Source organism: Dipodomys merriami, unplaced genomic scaffold (assembly GCF_024711535.1).
Source record: "Dipodomys merriami isolate MVZ:Mamm:240054 unplaced genomic scaffold, mDipMer1.0.p SCAF_172, whole genome shotgun sequence".
Classification (NCBI taxonomy): domain Eukaryota; kingdom Metazoa; phylum Chordata; class Mammalia; order Rodentia; family Heteromyidae; genus Dipodomys; species Dipodomys merriami.
This window is the reverse complement of record NW_027203071.1, coordinates 1774038-1792497: the sequence shown is the minus strand read 5'-3', so window position 1 is coordinate 1792497 and position 18460 is coordinate 1774038. Positions and strand designations below refer to the sequence as shown.

Below are 18460 nucleotides of genomic sequence, written 5' to 3'. Positions count from 1 at the left end.
TGAGAGACTAGGAACCCATTAGACCAGTGCTATGCTATGGATGCCTATGTAAAAGTGATATTCACTAAGCTTAGTTGATTTAACTGAGAACCAAGTAATATCAAAGTTTTAATTTTATTTGAAAGGATATTATGGTCTGGAAACTTCAGGAAAATTAAATTGTTTGACTTTTTATTATTGCATGACCTCAACCATGAATAATGGAGGTTATCTGTTGACTAACTTAACCCATTTTTGTTTGTTTGTTTTGCCCCTCCTGACACTTGAACTCAGGGCCTGGGTGCTGTCCCTGAGCCTCTTTATGCTCAAGGCTGGTGCTCTACCACTTGAGCCACAGCACCACTTCCAGCTTTTTCTGAATACCTTATTGGGATAAGAGTCTCATGGATTTTCCAGTCTGGGCTAGATTTTCCTGTCTGGGCTGGCTTTGAACCTTAGCCTCCTGAGTAGTTAGGATTATAGGCATGAAGTACCAGTGCCCAGCTTAACCAGTTTTTGAAATCTTTATATTGAAGGAAGTGTTTCATAGATATGTAAAGGCTCATGACAATTAGTTTAACTGGAGGTTTGTTTTGCACTATATAGATCATATTATATGACACTTACCAGCCAACTAACTTTTGCTTAACTAGTTTTTCATGAACTTATCTGAGGTTCAATTATATTTTGGCTAGCAATACCTGATACATAGAGTTGCTGTGAAGATAATAAATTGGTTAAGGATAAACAAAATAGCCAATTACGTTTCTGGTCCATGGTAGTTGCCATTCATGAGTCTTACCTAAAGAAGTATTATTGTATTTACTAAGGGAAACATCCTAGAAAGCAACCAATTATTTGCTTGTCCCAATACTCTACAGGATTAACATCCACAGGAACGATGAGTGTAGTTAGTCTCTAGGTCAGGAATGAGAAATTATTTTTAAACTCTTCCTACTCTTTCCCTCTATAGCAACGCCTTCTTTTTCTGGATTGGGATTTATGTGGGTGCTTGCCCTGCATGGTTTAGTACTAAGTATTTAGGAAACCAAATACTTTAACTGTTTAAATCACACATTTTTGTATAAGGTGATGCTTACTAGGCTGGTGTTCTACCAGTTCATCAATACCCACTGCCCCTCAGCCCTTTTAATTTTATTTAATTTTCTGTAATGTTCTTATACTATATATATATATATATATATACATGTATATATATATGTACATAGATGTATGTGTACATACACATGTCAGAGAGATGTATTATAGAACAGTCAAGAAGATGCAATATTGATGACTTTGAAGATGAAGGAAGGCAATCAGTTATGAGTCAGGAAATATAGACAGCACCTAAGAGCTGCAAAAGATGAGGAAGTAGATTCTCCAGAGATGCCAGGAAGGAAAATGGAGCCCTACTAGCATTTTGATTTTTTTGTCCAATGAAACCTATGCAAGAACTATAACCTCCAGACATGCAGGAAAATAAATGTATGTTATTTTAGTCACTAAATCTGAGTTAATTTTTTATAACAGCAGTTGTCACAGTACATGGCTCATTTCATGATACACTAAGGGGACTAAATACATTTTGTCTTTTTGTATATATGTCTGTTCCCCTCTGCTATGAACTGTTAGCAATACATCTTTAAATGACCATCCCCTAGCCAGAGAATATTTAAGTTTTCTTCACTGTGAACTTGCATACATCTCTATCCCTCATTCAATGGTGCCTTATGGAGCACTTGGGATATAACGAACTCTGAGAGCCAGAAAGGCTGAAGAAAAAAGTGGTTTGCCCTTTATTACACTGTCACTGCATTAGTCTTGATTAGTCTTGCCAGATTTCTTCATTTTGGGATTGTACATTTCTTGAGGATAGAAACCCTGCTTCCCTTTGTTTCCACTCAGCACTGCTTTCACATTATTATGACATAAGGACAGATTTCTAGAAGTGAAATTCCTTTTTTGAAGCTAATATATGGATGCTCAGATGTTTTAATATCTCCACATATAATGTAGCATAAGGAAATAACTGATTTTGGGGGTGGGGTTATCACATTATTTCTAAGATTCATGTCATAGTAGAACCTTGGAGAATTTAAAAAATTGCTGGCCAAAATATTAATGATCAAGGAAAAAGTTCAAATAGAATTCCAAGTCTAGACATACATTGGGAACCCCACCCTCACTTCAGAAACAGTTTTAAAGAAGTTGTTCTAAAAATTGAATCATAAATGCCGGAAGTGTCAAGATTAATTCTTTAACTACTATAGCACAACATGCTTCATGAATGCCAACAGCCCTTATTTGATTCAGAGGGGACTGAGGCCAACAAATAGTATCTTGTGGTTTCCAGTCTGGCTTCATTTGTCACTGGATTCAGGATTAAATTTTGTAGGACAAATATCTGTAATTTTTCTCTGATGCTTTTGTCTACTGCTTCTAACTTTAAAGCACTATACACAAAGTAAGAAGAAAATACAAAAGACATCCTTCTCAAGAGTTTTCAAGTTTCAGAGTTTTCAAATTTCCATAAAAATGTATGATACAGAATCTATTCTCATCTATTGCTCTAAAAAGAAACATCCAGAAAGGGGTAATACTGTCAATGTGCTTTCCAAAATGAGAGCCAACAAACGCATATGTGAATATTGAATGCTGGGAATGGGCCTAGGCTAAATTGGATATAATACATGTATAAAGAATGTACTGCATTCCAAGACTTAGTACAAAAGAAAAAAAGGTATATCGAGTGTAAAATCAGCATAATACATTTTATGTTGAATACATATTGCGATGGTAAATTTTTAAGATATTTGGCTAAGTATACTATTAAAATTGTATTATTAAAATTAATTATTAAAACTTGTATTTTTTCTTTTTATTGTTTTATTGTTTTTACTACAGATATGGCTGTTAGATCATTCACATAATGTGCTTTGTGTTGGTGATTCACTTTATGATTTTTTGCCAGTCCAGGGGCTTGAACTCAGGGCCTTGGGGGCTATCATGTAGATTTTTTTTACTCAAGGCTAGCACTCTATCACTTGAGCCACAACTCCACTTCTGGTGGCTTTTGGTAGTTAATTAGAGATAAGAGTCTCAGAGGCTGTCCTGCTCAGGCTGGCATTGAACCCCGATCCTCAGATCTCAGCCTCCTGAGTAGTTAGGATTATAGACATAAGCCACGGTGCCTGCTTGATTCAAACATTTTTATTGTACAAAGCTACTTTCCATAATTTATTGGGTCATTCAGTCACAGGAGTATAGAGATGCTAGAAAGCTGAATACAATGTTGAGATCTCTTGCTTGGTGAGCGCATGAAGCTTGATTCTTCTCTACCTGAGTAGCACGCAAAAAGAGAGATTATCAAGTAAAACAGATATGAGAGAAAGATGAGAATACCACTGTCTGCCATAAGAAATTGGAAAAATTGAGAAGGGGGAGTGATCAGCATATTCTATGTGAAATAATTAGGTTCCTTGTCCTTCTAGAAGCTGTCTCTTGAAATTGAGAAACACTATCTCTGTACTCATCAGATAAAGATTTCATGGAGTCTTTAGTAAAATATGTGAACCCAGGAGAATGAGAGAGAGAGAGAGATTTTGACCTTATTAAAACAGAGAAGGAGTGCTGGGTTGAATGGATTGTGACTTCACACTGCCCTTGCATTAACTAATGACTAGAATTGTTTGAATTGTGGAATTTATCATGCTACTCTTTCTTCTCTCTCTGTCTCTCTGTCTCTCTGTCTCTCTGTCTCTCTCTTTCTCTCTCTCTTTCTCTCTCTCTGTCTGCTTATTTGTTCTAAAACTTGAAGTGGGGGCCTGGGCACTGTCTCTGAGCTTTTTTGATTTGCTCAAGGCTAGCACTCTACCACTTGAGCTACAGCTCCACTTCCACATTTTGGTGACTAATTGGTGTCTCACAGATTTTCCTTCCTGAGCTGGCTTTGAATCTTGATCATGAGATCTCAGTCTCTTGAGTAGCTAGTATTACAGACATGAACTGCTGACTATTTATGTTATTCTTAGGACATGGGGGAAGTGGCTACCTAAGAGCTATACTTTCTAAAGAAATAAACCATGTCCCATGTCTCCAGGACTTGCCTTCAGACTATCCTCCCAATAAGAGTAAAAATATCTTAGTTTCACTGAGAACAGACATAGGAAGACTATGTATAGACTATACTATGGATATACCTAGAAGGAACAGAACCACACAATTTTCAAGCCTTTTCCAAACATAAGACTTTTTCTTTTGATTTTAGGTTTTGTTTGAGGTACTATGATGATAATCATCATGTGGAACTGATGAAAGTTAATATTGCCATCTGATCTGCTGAATCTTACTATTTTATTTAGCTGATACAACAAAGGAAACCATGAGCTCTGTGTTAGCAAAAAGGCAGGGATTTTCAATATCCTTTTATGGCTTCTGAGCATCTGTTTTAGGAGTTCTTAATATCTCCAGGGAGAGAGGGACAAAGCTGTAAAGTTCATACAGAAGCAATTTTAAAGTGATCATACTTAGTTGCCTAAGTAGGTTTTTGTTTTAGGAACAGAAGTGATGGGCAGCATATTCATTTAATTTCTCAAACCATTGAACAGTTTAGCTATCTTCTATATTCTGAGATAGCCAAAAAGAAATAATCCTGTCTAAGCAAGCAAACATAAGGAATATAATATCATCATTAAAATAAAAAGCAGGAGATACCTTGGATTCCCTTCAAACAAAATGAAGTTTGCTTCTTTACAAATAAACTCCTGGGTATAATCATGGAAAGTCTGGGAGCTATAATTCTTAAATAATAATGGCACTCTATGCTCTGGTGCTGTGTAATCATCAGTGGAGGGATTACACACATATACTGAGGAGATGGGGGTTCTGGGTATCTCTTTTTCAAGAATTAAACATGCATCCGGGCGCTGGTGGCTTATGCTTGTAATCCTCACTACTCAGGAAACTGAGATCTGAGGATAGTGGTTCAAAGCTAGCCCAGGCTGGAAAGTCCATGGGACTCTTATCTCCAATAAACTATTAAAAAAAACCAGAAGTGATGCTGTGGCTAAAGTGGCAGAGCACTAGCCTTTAGCCGAAGAGCTAAGGGACAGCATCCAGGCCCAGCATTCAAGCCCCACGACTGCCCCTCCCCCCAAGCTCATTGATTGTAGAAGGAATTTGACTGGTTCTGCATCATTCATTTCAAGTGAATTAGGAGGAAGAAAGATATTAAGGAAAAAGAAATCCACTGAGTTTTACCAACCTGCCTCCTAACAGAGATAATAGCAAAACTGGTGGCACTAGGGAAGCAAGCACTAACCTAAGGCCTGGCAGTAGTATATAATGTGTGCTAGCATGGGATTTCAGCCTTATGTGGAGACTAGATAAAGTATTCGAGTCAATTTTTAAAAACTTTTCAACATTAAGATTCTACGAAAATCAGAGTTTTGTTCCTCTTATCAGTTCTCTAAGAAAGAATGCTCAGTAATTGCACTGTGTTACGCATTGCAGATCTGGACAAAATGTACTTAAGTATTTAAAAGTGTTGACCATTTTTTGTTCTACACTTCATCGTGATTTCTTTCACATCTATTTTCACTTCAGAGAAGAATGTATGTTTGCTAGCATGGATCTTCAGATTCCAAAAGAGCCCTTCTGCTAAGAGACAAGCAGAGAGAAGTTGTTTCTGGAAACTTCTACCAGAGAATACAGCCCTAGAGCTAATAGTTCTGTCAGAACAGCTCACTTCTGTTCTGACCTTAATAAAACATTGATTTACTGAGACTCCATGGAGCTTATTTATTCCCAACTCTCACAGCAGACATCATTCATACTGGGTCCTAGTGGTTTTCTCTAAGGAATATGTGAAATACATCAAATTTAAAGCAATAAAGTATTTAAAACTTTGCCTTTTTGTTTTTTTACTTAATTGGAATGATAAAATATTAGAGCAAGAGAGAATGTAGACATCATTTCTTTTAGTGATTGAGAACTTTTGGTGTCCTTTGGAATTGCCTGGAGATTGAAAAAAAAATGTTTACCAGTGTCTGGGATCACTACTCAGGGATTATGATGCAACTGATCTAAAGTGATGGTGAACTTTGGTATTTTTTTTACAACTTCCCAGGTAATCCTAATATGAAGACAAGGTTTAGAATCAATATTTTTTGTATTTATTTTAACTTTGTAGCTTATTCTCCAAAGCTCTAAATCTGAACAACACATGGAAGAAAAGCAGAAGATGAATAGAGCTCTCCAGACTGCATCCTGTTTGAAAGTCAGTTCCATGACCTTCCTTACCCAACATTCCATCTCAAGGATATTTCCTTCATTTATTCATCACTTGGGATACAGTAGGTGATGTCAGTCATTGTCCCCCAAATGATTAATTACTTAATCCATTTTCAGTAGTAAGAGGGAATAAAATTCTGTAACAGAATAAACATGAAGATTTGATCTAACCAGTAACATTAGAGAAAAGACTTTTTTAATTAAAAAAAAAGTTTGGGCAAGATATAGCTGAGTCAAAAGTGAGAGAGCAGACATTTCTGGCAAAGGACAGTAAAGAGTTTCCTAAAAAAAGTGCCACACAGAGAAAATAGAATTTCATAGATGGGTCCAAAATTAGCTATGTACCAAAGAATGGTTTATGTGCCTAAGGATTTCAGTTGGAATTTAACAAATACCATGAGAATAACATGACCCTTTATAAATGTGGAAATGATTTGTTGAGTGAAAATTTAGTTTTTGATTTTTATAAGCTCCTAAGGAAGAAAGGATACTTTATAGATGACTTTGGGATTTAGATGCTAAACTAGCCTTTCATGAAAGGTACATTTTATAATTGGCTTTTTGAATTTATTCATGTTTATTTATTTATATAAGGATGATTTTCAAGGAATAGTCATTCTGGCCCAGTATTAAATTTTAAATCCAGTGCTTAAATTAATTTAAATAATACAGTTTGTTTAATCCAGATGAAGTCATTTGCATATTTTACTATTCCTTTCTTGATTTCTTAAATAGGACACAACAATTTCTCTTTTTTTATGCGATTATAGACCTACTAAGGTCTAACATCTATATTCCAGCATGGTAATGTCTTCTAGAGCTTCAAGGAAGGCTGAGAGTTACAGGCCAGGCTTTTCTGTTGAAAGCATACAATAAATAACAGACCCAGATGTTGGTGTTCTTGATCTAATAGAAGGAAAATATGGAACTCATATAAGTGTAGAACATAGTAGAATTATCCTCTATATCTTAATTAAAACAAGCACACATTTTTTAAAAATTTTCTTTCTTATCCTTTTTGACCATTATATATAATGGATAGAGAACCTCTTTATTCTAACTATTGGCTTGTTGAACCAGTATTCAATTCTTCAGAGAGTTCGGGGCAGATCTTTTTAAAAGAGATAATGGAATGAGTTCCCTTAGAAATCATTGTCATCACCTCCTCTAAAGTAGCAGGTCAGTCTCTGAGGTAACTGCTGCCCTCTTGAAGGAGGGGTGAAAGACTAACAACCCAGAAGACTTCCCTTTACTGATTTAAAGCCAGTGCACTCCTGTACCTTCAGACCAACTTGTTTTTACTTTTGACCATAGAATATCTACTTATTTAAAATTCAATTCCTTTGCCATTCTGCCTGAAGTTATTCTTTTAATTTTCCAGGAAGTAATAGCTGCTCATCTCATCTGCATACTTAGTTCATTTCTCTCATGAATGACATGTTCCTTTGTACAGCTTATTTACCTTCACCTAAAATCCTTAACCCCTGAACTTACATACCCTGCTTGGTTTACCTTCCAGTATAGATTTTGGCATATGCTTTATGCATTAGGTTCTCAGAATGTTTATTAATAGAAGATAATTGGGTGGAGACTGGGTGAACATTAGTGAAAATGTATAAATGCTTATTTGCACGGGGATGCTCCCAGAGATTAAGCAAGTGCTAATGCCATTAGTTCTGCCTTGAGCTGTTCACTGCTAGGTACATGAAGGATATCACAAGAATCTTGCATCATTGTGGAATAAAATATCTAATATCTTTCATAACAAAAGCTGCCTCTAACTTAAGCAGAAGGTCCTCAAGAACTGGCGAGGTCAGCCTGTTTCCTAGCAGTATTGTTAAGGGTAGTGCATTGATGATTATGAGACTATGTCATTAATTTTCAGTGCCCAATGATGTAAGCCTGAGTTATGAAAATCCAGGAGCCAGGAATTTATCACCTATTACCTTTTGCTTGCCTTTTTCTTTTACATTGACTTTCTTTCTTTCCTCCTTTCTTTTTCCTTCCTTCCTTCTTTTACCTTCCTTCCTCTTTCCCTTCCTTCCTTCCTCCCCTCTTCTCCCCTTCCCTCCCCTCTCCTCTCCTCCCCTCTTTTCCCTTTCCCTCCCCTCTCCTCTCCTCCCTTCTTCTCCCCTTCCCCCACTCCTCTCCTCTCCTTTCCTCTCCTCTCCTCTCCTCTCCTCTCCTTTCCATTCCTTTCCTTTCTCTGCCTTCCGCCTTTATTTTAAAGGGTCTTGTTATATAACCCAGTTTGAACTTATGATTCTCTTGCTTTAGCCTTCCAACTGCTGAGATTACAGGATGAGCCACCATGCCTGTGGAGTATGAGTCTAGAAGTTTCCTGTGCAATAGAGCCAGCCTGTTTTCTGTACAATGCTTGTAACATATATGAGAAATCAAAATGCTTCATATTACTTGAAAGGAAATTACCCTAGAAGACCATGAGGACAAAGCCATTTAGAGCAAAGAGGTTTATTGCCAGCAGAGCTGACCAGGCCAAGTTCTCACAATGGAGGAAAATGGCGCCATCTGGCGTCCAGGAGGACCCTTTTTTATGCAGTTGGGGCTGGAGGTGTTTCAGAAGGTGGAGGTGCTCATCTGCCCCACAGGCCCTGCGAGGCCTTTGCTGACTTACACTACTTAATATCCAGATTGTCTGCCCAACTCAAAAACCTTGAGCATTGAGAAAAACTACTAAAGTCTTTGGCCAACAGACACACTCAATTATTATGTCTACACCATAAAGAAAATAAATGATTGTCATCCTGGTGCTTATTAGCAAATCTGGCCATCTCTTCAGTGCTTCTCATGTGACACGTACCATTTTTTCCTTCTTGCTGGTTCTTTCCCCTCAGTACCATATCGATGCCATACATCATCCCTAAGGTCCCAGAAGCCCTCAAGCTATAGTTGTGCCTATCTAAGTTAGTATTGTGGACAAATATTGTACTGATATTTTTAATTCCTATAAAAACTCAGCTTATATTAATAATAAAGCAATTATTTAAAATTATTTAAAATACGATTGAGTAATTGTTCCTGTTGATTTGCTTATTTCTCAAAATAGGAAATTTCTGGATATGTCAAAATAAATGAACTATCAAGTCCAATATTTGAAGCAGGAACTTTTATGGAGATGTTTTTGCAAAAAAATATAAATAAATCCATAAATTTCATGCACTGTGTTTTCTCTTGGTCCTTTGTATGGGCAGATACTTTTCTATTTCATTAAAACTTCAGTACTAAACATGATAATGAAGTTTGGGAACAATCAGAATTAACAATGGACCATTGAGTTACTCCTAAGCATAATGAGATAACTTGTGAACAAAAAAAAATGAGCATAATTAAACAGAATTAGATTTTCACACCCATGATAATCCACATTTTAGATTTCACTTAAATTTCTCCCAGCTTTGTCAATAAGAGCTCCAGCAAAAACAGAATTTGTCCTACAAGATTCTAATGACGAGTTGTTACTTAAGGAATTGTTTGTTCATGAATATGGCTGGGGCAAGGGACAAAGCAATGGCTGGTAGATGAGACACCAGAAACACTATTAACAGTGGGAGAGTCAGCTCTGAAGAGACAAGAAGTAGAATATTATATAAAGGTGATGAGCTGAAGTTGAGAAGAGCCTCCTCCTGGAGCTGTGGTAATGCAGGGTCTTGACTGCTAATAAAATAAAGGAAAAATAAAAGGAAAGGATGAAAGGAAGACAAGCTGGATCTAGGTGACAGACAGTGGGACTGCCCTGGGCTGTCTTTTCTTGGTCCCTCCCTTTTTTACTGGAGTTTAACAATAGTCTAGTCGAAAGGGAAGTCCAGTAGATGTTTCTGCTCACATGTTCTTATCCTCTTATTTTTTTTCCTGGCTTGTTTTGTTTTTAGACTCCTGCGACTTATGTGGCATCATCTATTTGCAGTATGTCTTACTGATTTCTTGGACTCTGCACCCTGCTCTTCTGTTTTTATTAGAGTTTTATACCATATGTTTTAACTTGACTGCCAACTCTTAACTCTTAGCTATTAGCAGCATTTGCTAAAAAAGAATTCTGATTAAGCTTTGTCTGGGTATGTCTTGCCAAATCAGAGGCTATATTCTTTTCCAGAATATTTTTGCTGTTCTTTTTCTAGAAACTATATTTTTGCTTTTTTTTTATTTTGAAACTATAGAACATGAATTTGGGAATGAGATAAACAATATTGTTATCTTTAAATAATATATGTATAATTTGCTGTTTTTTGTTATTGATATTTAAACCAGTTTTATGTATTTCTTTAGAATTCTGCACAGAATGTTTTCTTTCAATATTTTAAATCAGTGTTCAGCAGCAACTTATAGGTAGTTTTAAAAATAGCAAAGCAGGGCTGGGAAGATGGCTCAGTGGTAGAGTGCTTACCTTGCATGCATGAGGCCTCAGCAGTACATAAACAGAAAACGTTGGAAGTGGAGCTGTGGCTCACATGGCAGAGCGCTGGCTTTGAGCTGAATAGCTGAGGTACAATGCCCAGGCCCAGAGTTCAGGCCCCACAACTGACAAAAAAAATAGCATAGCAATAATTTTTGACACATAAAAAGAATATTATTGTATCATCATTGATAGAAATTAAGTCAGAGATTGAAGTCAATTTGTTTCTAGTTCACATTAAACTTTACTTCCTCCATAAACCTATTTATTCTTTGAGCAAAATATGTATTCAAGTGATCAGTGACTATTATATCATTGAGCACAAGTTACCATAAATATTAATTTAACAAGTTGCCTGATTGCAGAAGCATTAAAATGTGAAATAATGTGTATATTTTGGAATTTACAAACTAATACATGTGATGATATGGAAATAATGAACATGCATGCTATTTAGAAAAAGTGGAAAACAGTTGTTAATCAAAGGTTTATAAACCAAAAGCAAGATTATTTGAGTCCTAGTTGTCATTTTTGCATGCTTTTTTAAAAGTCATTTTTTTCCTTGAATGCAGGTACTGTGTTTTTTTATTTTATTTTATTTTTTACAATCTTTGCTATATGACTACAAAGAATAATCATAGAATGTTAGCAATGGAATAGACTTTACAGCTCAGTTAGTGATACAATCCAACTTCTTTACTGAAGGGGAAGTCAGAGAAGTGCTAACTTGTCCTGGTCATCTAGCTTATCAGGAACAGAGCACAGACTGAAATCCCATTCTTCAGTTCTTGATCCAGTGCTTTATCCAGTAAAGAGTGGAGTAATTAAGAAGTAGACATTAGTGAACTGTATCATGTGTCTAATTTATTCTTAACAGATTAAGGTATTAATTCCCGTATGAATACGCCTGTTAGGTGCTAGGATTTTCTGTAATTTACTTTGGATAAAAAAAAAAAAAAAACCCTTAATGATGGAAGTGGCACTGTGGCTCAAATGGTAGAGTACTAGTCTTGAGCAAAGAAGCTCAGGGACAGCACCCAAGCCCCGAGTTCAAGCCCCAGGATCAGAAAACAAAACAAAACAAGCTTAATGATATATTTGTGTCACCTATATGTGCTAACAATAGTTTTACCTCATGAGAATCTCATACATTTTCTGTTTTACTAACTGGTTCATCCTGACTTCTTTGGGTTTCTCTTGTTGTTCCTTCCAGCAACAAAAATTAGCATTAAAAAGTGTAGACATGCGGGGCTGGGAAGGTGGCTCAGTGGTAGAGTGCTTACCTTGCATGCATGAAACCTTGGGTTTGATTCCTTAGCACCACATAAGCAGAAAAAGCAGGAAGTAGTGCTGTGGCTTAAATGGTAGAGTGCTAGCCTTGAGCTGAAGAGCTGAGGGACAGCACCCAGGCCCAGAGTTCAGGCCCTACAACTGACCCCCAAAAAACTATAGACATCCAACAATGATACTCACAAGACACTATGTTGGAAATGTATCTTGGGAGGGAGGGGAGAGGGAAAGTAGGAGAAAACAAGGGAAAGGGTAACAAGGTTTGATAATGTTTGACTTGTACTCATTTCCTTTGTTATGTAACCATAACTCCTCCGCAATCACCTTTACAATTCAAAAAAGTGTAGACATTTTTGGGGTGCTGGTGGCTCTTGCCTGTAATTCTAGCTATTCAGGAGGCTGAGATCTGAAGACTGAGATTTGAACCAACAGGGGCTGAAAAGTCTGTGAGACTCTGATCTCCAATTAGCCAGCAAAATACCAGTAGTGAGAGAGCACTAGCCTTGACTGAGAAGCCCTAGCAAAGGCACAGGGTGCTGAGTTCAAGCCCACAAAACCACACACACACACACACACACACACACACACACAAAAGTGTAGACATAATTTGTACAATTGCATAGATAATAAATAGAACATGACTATGTAATTTCTCCACTGATGCATCCAACTTTTACCAAGTACTTCATTTTCAGTTTTGACAATGAGAAATCTCAGATACTTAATATTGTTGTTCTCGGTGAGGTGATAGTCCCCACCCAACTCCCATCATCTATTAGCTAAATTAACTGCACAATTTTGAGTCATGTCGATACCATAGGATTCAGAAGGAAGAAATGTACTGAGCACATTGAATTATCTTTCACTTTGTCAGAACATTTTCTCCGTGGTAATGTGATTTTAATCTCCTGTTTTCAAGTATATAATTGTCTAAATTTATTTTTCATGTTATGGATTGCGTGAAAAGACTTGCCCTGAAGCTTTATAGACATAGTGAGTAGTATTTATTACACAAATTTCCTAAATGTTCAAAGGCACAATTATTTTCTTCAACATAAGTGGGGAATGATTGGCAATATTTCTGTTGAGTAAACAAAGCTGATTTGTGTTTAGATTTAACTATTGCACTTCAGCACTCACTTTGTTGAAATGCTGACATAGATGTGATATGTTAACATTTAGAAGAATGTAAATAAAAGGAAGCATTCCAGGTAGATTCCTATTTCCATAAATGCTGTAGAAGGTAGTTTGGCTTTTCTTTTCATTCTAGCTAAAATGTTTTTAACTTCATATCCATATTTTCAATACTTTTTATTTATTTTCTTTTTAATACTTTTTATTTATAGCTCTTCTTTGCCCTCCTCAGCTAACCTACAGTAAGCTTCATATTTAAGAGTGTCGGCATTTTGAGTTTCTAAGGCAACAATATGGATGTTGGCTCCAGTTCCTAATGAATTGTATTCTTTTTTCTCTCTTCCTCTCTCCACCCCCTGTCCCTTTTTTTGGGTGCACCAAAGATTAAACTCAAAGCATAGTGCTAGACAGGTGTCCTACTACTTGAGCCATGCTACCAACCATTTTTCCAATAGGTTATTTTATGTCTGGGTCTTGCTTTATATCTGGGTTCACCTGGGCCTACTTATGATGTTTCCTCATGTCCCTGGGGATGTCAGGCAAGGCATGCATTCAGCCATTGAGAGATATGTAGTCTCATGAACACTTTTATGCTTGACCCAGCCTAGAACTGTGTTCCTCTGATCTCTTAACCTCCAAAGTGGCTAAGATTACAGACATGAGCCACTGCGTTTAGATTTTTGTATGGGTTTAAGCATGGTGGTTGAATTTCAGTCTTGGTTTTCATATGTAGAGATATAGAAAATAATAGACATTTTATAAGACAATTGTGAGTATTTCACAGGAAAACAAATATGTTGTTTTGGTTCAGTACATAACATTGGATATTTTAGCTGATGTTTTCTTTTTTATTTTGTTGGTCATGAGGCTTGAACTCTGGGCCTGGGTGCCGTCCCTCAGCTCTATCAGCTCAAGGCTAGTGCTCTACTGCTTGAGCCACAGCACCACTTCTGGTTTTCTGGTGGTTTATTGGAGATAATAGTTTCACGGACTTTCCTGCCTGGGCTGGCTTTGAACCATGATCCTCAGATCTCAGCCTCCTGAGTAGCTAGGATTACAGGCGAGAGCCACCAGGACCTGGCTAGCTGATGTTTTCATTTTATAAAGTTTACATTGCGAGGGTTAGGAAATATATAGCCACTAACGGCCTTGCCTTGAGGCCCCTGCATCTGTAATTGCTCTCATCCCACTGAAAAGTCAGAGGCAAAATGTAACAATAAACTCTGAGAAAAAGATCAGTACGAGAGTAAAACTACAGCTCAAAACTACTGAAGCAATGCACAGGGAGGGACACAAATAAGAGCCAGCAAGCATTGTACAAAGCATGCCTAAGGAGAGGAGAATTCCTTGGAAATTTCTCATGTAGTTATTACATTCCTTGTTATATTAACCAATACATTTTTTTTTATTGTGAAAATACCGTACAGAAGGGATACAATTACATGAGCAAGGTAATGAGTACATTTCTTATCAAGCTTTGTAGCCTCCTCCCTTGTTTCCCCTTCTCATCCCTTTCTATCTCCCCCCACAACAACCCACATTTTTCGACATAACGTCTTATACATCTCATTGTTGCAATGGGTCCACATATATCCCTAGTTAAACAATTTGTTTTTTCCCTTCCCCTCCACAAATTATACCAACATGAAATACAGTGAATGCAGGGACTATACCATGAGGGAGGGACATACAAAGCAACAAAGAAATCATCTTATAAATATGATAGAAACAATAGCAAGAAAGAAAAACCATTTGAGTCCTTATCTTGGGGTTCATTTTCCTAACTCATCTGACCATTTTGGCTTGTCTCAGAAATATACTAGTTATTGCAAATAAGGAAAACCATGGGACATATGTTTCTTTGGGCCTGGCTTACTTCACTTAATAGAATTTTTTCCAAGTCTTTTCATTTCCTAACAAATGGGGCAATGTCATTCTTTCTGATGGAGGCATAGAATTCCATTGTGTATATATACCACATTTTCTTAACCTATTCATCTACTGAGGGGCATCTGGGTTGGTTCTATATCTTAGCTATGGTAAATACTGCTGCAATGAACATAGTTGTGCTGGTAGCTTTAGTATGGTCTTGTTTGTGATCAATTGCCCAAAAGTGGGATTGCTGGGTCAGAGGGGAGCTCTATGTGGAGTCTTTTGAGGAACTTCCATACTACTTTCCAAAGTGGTTGAACAAGTTTACCAATAATGCAGTAGGGTTCTCTTCTGGCCACATTCCTTCCAGCTTCTGTTGTTATTAGAGTTCTTGATTATAACCATTCTAACTGGGGTGAGGTGGAATCTCAATGTTGTTTTGATTTGCATTTCTTTTATGGCTAAGGAGGTTGAGCATTTCTTCATGTGTCTATTGGCCATCCTTCTTTCCTCTTCAGAGAAGTTTCTCTTTAAGTCTTTAGCCCACTTATTTATTGGGCAGTTGTTTCTTTGAGGATTTGTTGTTGGGAGATTTAATTTTTTGAGTTTCAGGTATATTTTAGATATGAGACCCTTGTCCATTGTATGAACCTTGTCCATTCTTACAATCAGTGGGCTTTCTATTGATCTTGCTAGCTAAGTCCTTTGCCATGCAGAAGCTCTGCAGTTTCATGCAATCTCATTTGTCCAACCTTTCTTTGATTTGTTGTGTTTCTGGGTCTCTATTAAAAAAAATTTTGGCCTTGCCAAGGAGACTTAGGTTTTCTCCTATTCTGCTCTGTAATGTTTTTAGGGTGTATGCTTTGACTTCGAGGTCTTTGATCTGTTTGGAGTTGATTCTGGTGCAGGATGATATACACAGATCTAGCTTTAGTTTTCTACAAGTGATTAACCAATTTTGCCAGCACCATTTACTGAAGAAGCTGTATTCCTTCCATTCTATTTTTTAGCTCCCTTATAGAAGATTAGATGCTATAGGTCTAGGGTTCATTTCTGAGTTTTCAATCCTATTCCATTAGTCCTGAGGTCTGTTCTTGTGCCAGTACCAAGCTGTTTTGATCACTCTGGCTTTGTAGTAGAGTTTGAAATTTGGTATTGATATTCCTCCAGCACTGTTCTTTCTGTTAAGGATTGTTTTTGCTATTTAGGGGCTTTTATTGTTCCATATGAATTTTTGGATTGCCTCTTCTATCTCCTTGAGAATATTGGAATATTGATAGGTATCACATTGAATTTTTAGATAGCCTGTGAAGTATTGCCATTTTCACAATGTTGATCCTTCAATCCAGAGCATGGGAGTTTTTGCCATTTTCTAAGTTCCGTTTTGATTTCCTTTTTCAGGTTTTTAAAGTTTTCATCATAGAGGTCCTTTACTTCTTTGGTTAAGTTAATTCCTAGGTATTTTCTTTTTTGTGGGACTATTACAAATGGAGTTGCTCTCCTGATTTCAGCCATGCTTTACTCATTGTTGGCATACAGAAAAGCCATTGATTTTTTTTTAATTTTTTAATTTAATTTAATTTTATTTGTGAACATACTGTACAGAGGAGTTACAATTACGTGGGCAGGATAATGCGTACATTTCTTACCCAGCATTGCAGCCTCCTCCTTTGTTTACCCTTCACATCCCTTCCCAGCCTCCCCCCTCCCCCCCAATCCCAATCCTTCTCCTTCCCCCCTTCCCCCCACCCCCACACCGACGTTGTAAAGCTAGTTTTGTACATGACAACTTGTACTTCTCATTGTTGCAACAGATCCACCTGTATCCTTAAACAACTGGTTTTTCCCCATCTCCTCCACAAGTTATACTGACATCAAATATAGTGAAAGAAAGCCATTGATTTTTAAGGGTTAATTTTATACCCTGCTACTTTGCCAAAATGTTTAATCAGCTGGCGTAATTTGGGAGTGAAGTCCATGGGATTCTTTAAATATAAAATCATGTCATCTGTGAAGAGAGAGAGTTTTACTTCATCTTTCTCTATTTGGATCTCTTTTATGTTTGCATCTTGTCATATTGCTGTAGCTAGGCATTCTAATAGTAAATTGTAGAGAAATGGAGAGAGTGGACATCTTTGTCTCATTCCTGAGTTAAGAGGAATTGGCTTCAGTTTTTCACCATTAAGTATAGTTCTGGCTGTAGGAATGTCATATACAGCCTTTATTGCCAATATATTTTTTTTAGTTGCAGATGAAAATACAGAAATCTTCTCATCTAAACACATTTCCTAGAACATAAAAGACCATAGTACATGTTTTTATGTGAAGCAACTGTACTGTAATATAGACAGAAATTAGATGTAGAATATAATAAAACCTTGAAGGAGATTGAGTCACCCACGATTGTGGAAAGAGACGATACAAATGAGTTCAAGTTACTTTTCATTGTTCAGATTAGTTCCTTTTTGCCAGAACAAGGATGCTGTTTATAGCTTGTAGAAGGTAGGTGTATATATTCAGTTCACTGTTTTCAGTTAACTAGAGGTAGACTTCATCTCAAAGTATAGCCACATCATTTTGAACTAAAATTTGTATTGCTTTCATAAAGTCTCGAATTGGAATGATTCCATTAAAAATGATGCTAGTACTAAATAAAACTTTAAATTGTGGAGAGAGGTGCCAGGGCCAGATGGATACCTTACTGATAAATGCAGTTAAGACTTGTTTGACAAAGTGTGGGTGGAACAGGCTGTAGCCATTCTAAGAATAATTTCCTGATAAGGCTGTTTCTTTTCTGTGACTGTTAACTTCTTGCTTTGTCCTTACATGATTTCTTATTGTCTGGTACAACAATGCTGTTGAAGTTCATCAGCAGAGAAGCTCTCACCCGTGGCTACAATCAATTCTCCAACTTTATTCTCATTATTATGTCTTTGACATCCAATTAAGCATATCTTTCTCCAAACATCATCTATGTAGTTCTTTTTTTTTTGGGGGGGGGGGTCCGGTCGTGGGGCCTGAACTCTGGGCCTGGGCGCTGTCCCTCAGCTCTTCAGCTCAAAGCTAGCATTCTACCATGTGAGCCACAGTGCCACTGCCGGCTTTTTTCTTTTCTTTTTCTTTTTCTTTTTTTTTTTTTTTTTGCTTATGTGGTGCTGGGGAATCGAACCCAGGGCCTCAGGCATGCAAGACAAGCACTCTACCACTGAGCCACCTTCCCAGCCCCAACTATGTAGTTCTTGTTCCCACAATGTCACTCATAATATTTCTACTGTTCAGAAATACCCTTTGTGCCTTATCACTGTGTGAGCAAATCCTAACCAAACTTCAAAACACAACTCAGATTCACTATCCATTAAAACAATTTGCCTGCTTATCACAATACTAATTTATCTTCCTGGTTCTCTTCTGGCACCCTTGTTTTGTTTCTGCTTTCAGTAATTTCTAAACTTATTTTTTGCAATACTACTTTTCTGATAG

The 18460-nt window shown here is 37.0% G+C and overlaps 1 protein-coding gene and 1 long non-coding RNA gene across 7 annotated transcripts in view; one reads left to right on the top strand and one right to left on the bottom strand.

The window, feature by feature from the left end:
- Pde4b (phosphodiesterase 4B) overlaps positions 1-18460 on the top strand; it is a 522330-nt gene that overhangs the window by 220279 nt on the left and 283591 nt on the right. The gene's annotated exons all lie outside the window — the stretch shown is intronic.
- The window catches only part of LOC138829469 (uncharacterized), a 32954-nt gene continuing 21597 nt past the window's right edge, over positions 7104-18460 (bottom strand). Inside the window, exons 2-3 of the long non-coding RNA XR_011372612.1 lie at positions 10676-10809; positions 7104-7179 (exon numbers count right to left, since the gene is read on the bottom strand). This is a non-coding gene — a long non-coding RNA (uncharacterized lncRNA). The remainder of the gene's footprint in view (positions 7180-10675; positions 10810-18460) is intronic.